This window comes from Procambarus clarkii, chromosome 39 (assembly GCF_040958095.1).
Source record: "Procambarus clarkii isolate CNS0578487 chromosome 39, FALCON_Pclarkii_2.0, whole genome shotgun sequence".
NCBI classification, from domain to species: domain Eukaryota; kingdom Metazoa; phylum Arthropoda; class Malacostraca; order Decapoda; family Cambaridae; genus Procambarus; species Procambarus clarkii.
The window spans coordinates 10,510,223-10,516,222 of record NC_091188.1 but is presented as its reverse complement, the minus strand read 5'-3'; positions in this window follow the sequence as shown (position 1 = coordinate 10,516,222).

Sequence of the window (6,000 nt, the reverse complement as noted above, 5' to 3'; positions counted from 1 at the left end):
AATAACCATTAATTATAGCTGTCGATCTCACGAATGACGGAACATGAAATATTCTGTTATAGGAATACTTATTGTGTAGAGCTCTCTGGAGAACATTTGAGTGCAATATTTCCCTTGTGTCGAGTTCTCTAGAGAACATTTTGGTGTAATATCTCCCTTGTACTCACCTAGTTGTGCTTGCGGGGATTGAGCTCTGGCTCTTTGGGCCCGACTCTCAATTGTCAATCAATAGACTGATTTTTTTTCCACACACACACACACACACACACACACACACATACACACACACACACACACACACACACACACACACAGGAAGCAGCCCGTAGCAGCTATCTAACTCCTAGGTACCTATTACTGCTAGGTGAACAGCGGCATCAGGGTAAAAGAAACTACCCATTTGTTTCCGCTAACACCGGGGATCGATCCCCGGATCCTAGGACTACGAATCCCGAGCGCTGTCCACTCAGACGTCAAGTCCCCACAAGGGAGATTGTGTAGGGTTCTCTAGACAACATTTTGGTGTAATATCTCCCTTGTGTAGAGTTCTCTAGAGAACATTTTGATGTAATATCTCCCTTGTGTAGAGTTCTATAGAGAACATTTTGATGTAATATCTCCCTTGTGTAGAGTTCTATAGAGAACATTTTTATGTAATATCTCCCTTGTGTAGAGTTCTATAAAGAATATTTTTGACGCAATTCCCGTTTATATTGAGAGGAGAGTTTCAGGGGGAAACGCCACGACATAACTGACTGTAGTTTGTGATGTGCGTTATGTGCCACATGTATATTACCGAGTGTTACATATGTGTTGTGCCACATGTGTGTGTATCACTGGTTTGACATACGTGTTGGTGCCACATGTGTGTATCACTGATGCAACATACATGTGTTGGTGCCACATGTGTGTATCACTGATGTAACATACATATATTGGTGCCACATGTGCGTGTCACTGATGTAGCCTACATGTGTTGGTGCCACATGTGTGTATCACTGATGTAACAAGCATGTGTTGGTGCCACATGTGTGTATCCACTGATGTAACATACATATATTGGTGCCACATGTGTGCATCACTGATGTAACATGCATGTGTTGGCACCACATGTGTGTATCACTGATGTAACAAGCATGTGTAGGCACCACATGTGTGTATCACTGATGTAACATGCATGTGTTGGCACCACATGTGTATCACTGATGCAACATACATGTGTTGGCACCACATGTGTGTATCACTGATGTAACATACATGTGTTGGTGCCACATGTGTGTATCACTGATGTAACATACATGTGTTGGTGTCACATGTGTGTATCACTGATGTAACATACATAGTGTTGGTACCACATATATATGTGTCCACCCGAGAAAGCGCATCTTCTTTATCTTACCCGTGTGAAGAGTAACGGGTTCACATATATTAGCAGGTGTAGCAGATAAAGCAGGAACTATGTCATCCCACACACCTGGCTTAATTTCACTCAAATCTGTGAACTGAGATTGGATTTGTATTGAACAGAATGATATGAACACCTGTCATATGAACAGGTGTTGTGTCTCACAGTTCATTGGGTGATTAGAGCCGTAAATGACATCATTAGTGTTTCTCTCTTCGGAAACTTACAACACAAAATGTCTCATTATGTTTTAATCGTGGTTATTTTGTGCCTCTCGTCCGTCAGAATGCAACACAACACAAAACTTGCGAATGGTAAGGCAATCCGAATTTAGTAACACGTATTAATTAATTAATTATTATTTTTTTGACTTCTCAAGATCCGCAAATCTTGCACACGCATCTCGTAAGCTATCCAGCCGATGAATAAGTTTTTTCTTAACGATTATTAAGGACAATACTAAATAAAAGCATTGTTCGCACTTACATATATGTACTTTACACAATCGTTTCTTTTCTACTTTTCAAAATAAATATAAGCGACACATGTGTGTATATGTATATAGAGGGTAACGTCCCCCACACACACCAAGAGGACCGCGAGCACAGAGCGATGGAGGTACGTCCTTCCCTCACCACGGTAAGCAGGCCACTGACTGGACCCGCGTCTGTTAGGTGAGGGTATCCCCTGCTCCTCTGTGTATATATATGATGAATTAATATTTAATTATGGAATATGTTCATCGCTGAAGTATACTTCTTGCTGGTAGGGTCCTATTGTGGTGGACTTAGTAATCATTCAGAGGTTATTAGGGCTTAAGCCCAACACGAAATATAATCTCGCCAATGTACAAAATCCTGCCTACGCGCATTGCCTCACAACATTGTGCATGTATTCTCTTATCTGTTTTAACCTATTTGTGCCTGCAAGATCGAATTGTTAGCTTTTGGACCCCGACCTTTTCAACCGTTGATTGGTTGCCTAATGTGTGTGTGTGTGTGTTAATGATAGCCCTGACACTGAAGAAGTTCTTTCTGATGGCATTCTACGTGGCTCATATTTGAGTCGAGCATCAGCCCTTCAGCCTCGCCTTTAGACCATCAGCAGCTCAATGTATTCACTCAATTCACTCGTTTTCACATTTAAACTGCCTATCGAATTGGCCACGACAATTAATTAAGTTCCTCATCTAGTCAGTTACACTCATTTACGAGTGGAACGGACTAGAGTTTAAACAATGAACAATTGTATTTATGACACCAATGATTACTGTAAATTTTGCTGTGAGTCCACAGGTGGGAATGTGCTTGCTGGGGGTCCACAGGTGGGAATGTTGGTTGATACCTGGTTGATGGGGTTCTGGGAGTTCTACTCCCCAAGCCTGGCCCGAGGCCAGGCTTGACTTGTGAGAGTTTGATCCACTAGGCTGTTGCTTGGAGCAGTGCTTGCTGGCGGTCCACAGGTGAGAACGAACTTAGTAAAGCGGGAATGAGACAATAGCTTATGAACCACTGTACTAGATAACTAGTAAAGAAAAATATGTCACTTATGTGTAAGCTATGTAAACCAAAATAATAAACAAGAACAGAGGCGGACTGGCACACCTTTTTTTTCACTTGATACCTCTGTTCACCTAGCAGTAAATGGATACCAAGGAATTAGGCAACTGCTGTGGGGTTGCAACCAAGGGATAGACGGAATAGTTGGTCTTTGGGAAGAGGAACGGGGGGGGGGGGAGTGTCTTACCTGGAAAAGCCTAAGCTATGCCTTTTTTCGACATGTTCGGAACATGTTTACTGTTCCGAACGCCAACCAACAATTTCACTCTAGTGCTGCACAGAGTGACACAAGTATTATGGATCGTCCACAAAGATATACGACAATGCGACATTAAGAAGACATCATACGAGCCCAGGACTGAGTCAGTATTCCAACTGTCAACAGAATTTAACGCTAAGATATACTAAACAAACATACAACTTAACGAATTGTGTTACAGTTTCCACCGATGTTATGTTAGTAATAATTAGAGAGACCAGAATTCATATATATATATATATATATATATATATATATATATATATATATATATATATATATATATATATATATATATATATATATATATATATATATATATATATATATATATATATATATATATATATATATATATCTCGTGACGGCTCCTGTCACTCACTCATCCTGAGTCAGATGTATTCATTAATCATTCAAGTATTTTTTTGTCACGTGTGATTCGGATATTCCACATTTGTTTGTGTTTTTTAATAAAATTGTTATTAGTAGTTTTTGGAATTATTATGGCTATTAGCTGACCAAAAATACATAATTCCGTGTAATATAGTGTATAATGATTATTGATGATAATTCATTGTGTCGGGGGACAGGAAGCCAGTGTGTATTCATACACGTTAGGCTTTTGTGTTATCGAGGTCCCCCCCTCCCATCCCCCCCCCCCACCCTCCCAAGGTCCAATTGCTGATGATTGTCAGACGATGTGATCGTCTGACAAATATATGAAGACGATATGACACATGCCAAATCATTTTTAAACTCTTTATAGTTTTTATTTTGTCTTTAAAATCAAAACACAAGGACGGTACAGTTCTAAAGGAAGTGCGTACGTATTATTTTGTCTTTAAAAAAGTTTCACAGTAAGCTTAAAAATCTCAAAACATGTGTGTCATTTATAATAATTTTAATATTAAATGTAAAATGAAAACAAAATGAAACAATGTGAAAAATGTACGAAAGAACTACTGTAGTCTCGTATAGGTACGTATATGTGTGTGTGTGTGTGTGTGTGTGTATATAAATGTATGTGTATAAAGTATATATGGAAGCTGATCAGAATTACATTTCACCTTTGTAAATGCACATTAATGACACTATGTAAAAGACACATCGAACATTTTATGTAGGGCATACGTAAATCTGTGTATCTGTATTTACGTATGTAGGTTAGCTTAGCATTTTAAAAGCACCGAATCACCTTCTGTGGTTGATTGTTCAATAAACCCTCGAACTATATGTTTAACACATCTCTAACCCGGTCCATGGAGGACAGAAGAAAATGTATATATGCTGGTTAGCATTGTAAATGTGTGGCTACGTCTGTGGTAGAAAATAATAAAAAAAAGAAAACAAATTAGGCTTCATTCCAGCAAATTTATCTAAAATATTTCATAATAATCCACCCCAGTAGCCAACTCTTTCAATGGAGCGCAAATAGCTAACTCAGGCGATCTATCCTCGCCCTTTGTAGAATGAAGGTAGGACTCATGTGTTGACCAGACCACACACTAGAAGGTGAAGGGACGGCGACGTTTCGGTCCGTCCTGGACCTTTCTCAAGTCGATTAAGAACTTATGTGCTTGAGGCAACTAAAAGAACGTTCCACGTGTGTTCTAGTTATTCTTAAGGTCAGAAACAGCGTGGTACAATGTGGACAAGTCAGGATAAATGGAACACAACATTGGCGATCATAAATTTAAGTATATTGTTGATGGTTAGTTTCTCGAATCTTTTACTCTGTGTTATTTGTAATAGAATCTAAGGACACTAAAGTAATCTATGAATTTCTGCCGAGCATCAAATATTCCTTCATCCTCCGCAATTTCATTATCATTTCTTTTTATTTTGTGTTCTCTGTGATGTTTATGTTCCGTGTTAATATCACATTTTCGAGCCAACTCAGTTGCTTAATTTTCAATCCGTTTGAATTCTCATTCATACTCATTTCGCATATATTTCATATCTTTAAAAAAAAAAACGAATCAAATGAGGAACTTACTAGATCTATACTACTTTTCTGTAAATATGTTTGTATTTAATATGTGCATATATTGAAAAACTTTTGAAACTGTCGAAAAGGCGAACACTTTTGTTAAATTTGCTTAGGGCGAGTGGTGGATCCCCCTGGAACCTCCCTATAGATGCTCCACTGTCGAGCGCGTCCCTTCAGAATCTATGTTTTACATTGTTTTTACCGGAACTAAGCGATCTCTAAACAAGCAACCTAATTTGGATCTAATGGTCTATTGCTGTCTGAATTCATGGGTAATATTTTGGAATAAGACAATTTTGGCGCATATAAATTGTCTGCAAACGATAAATCAGAAGCTTTTGTGATTACTTAAAATTGGATATAAGATCTCTAATTTTTTTATCTGAAGCCAGCAATAACGTTGGTTTCTGTTGTGCATTTTGAATCATCTCCGCTGAAATAATATCAAAACGATAAATTTATTTCGTATGTTTGGATTTAATATTTACTGCCTTAACGAGACCATTTCAAAACTTGTTTTTGTCTAACGTGAACATATACTTAATGTTTGTTGCTTATCGAAATCAACGTTTCACCAAGCCCATTGTTAGTGTGAATTTTTAATCACCTTTTTGAGTTTGTGTGGAATGAAATTCCAGGTCATTTGGAACCAATTAATCGGCTGGTGTGATTAATTTCATTGTTCCGTTTCCATTCGCGTACAGCTTCTTTTCCACGATTTCACTTGCAAGTGAGAGGACTTTTAAAACTGTAAACTCACAGGTAACTCAACTCTCTCCAACTCAAT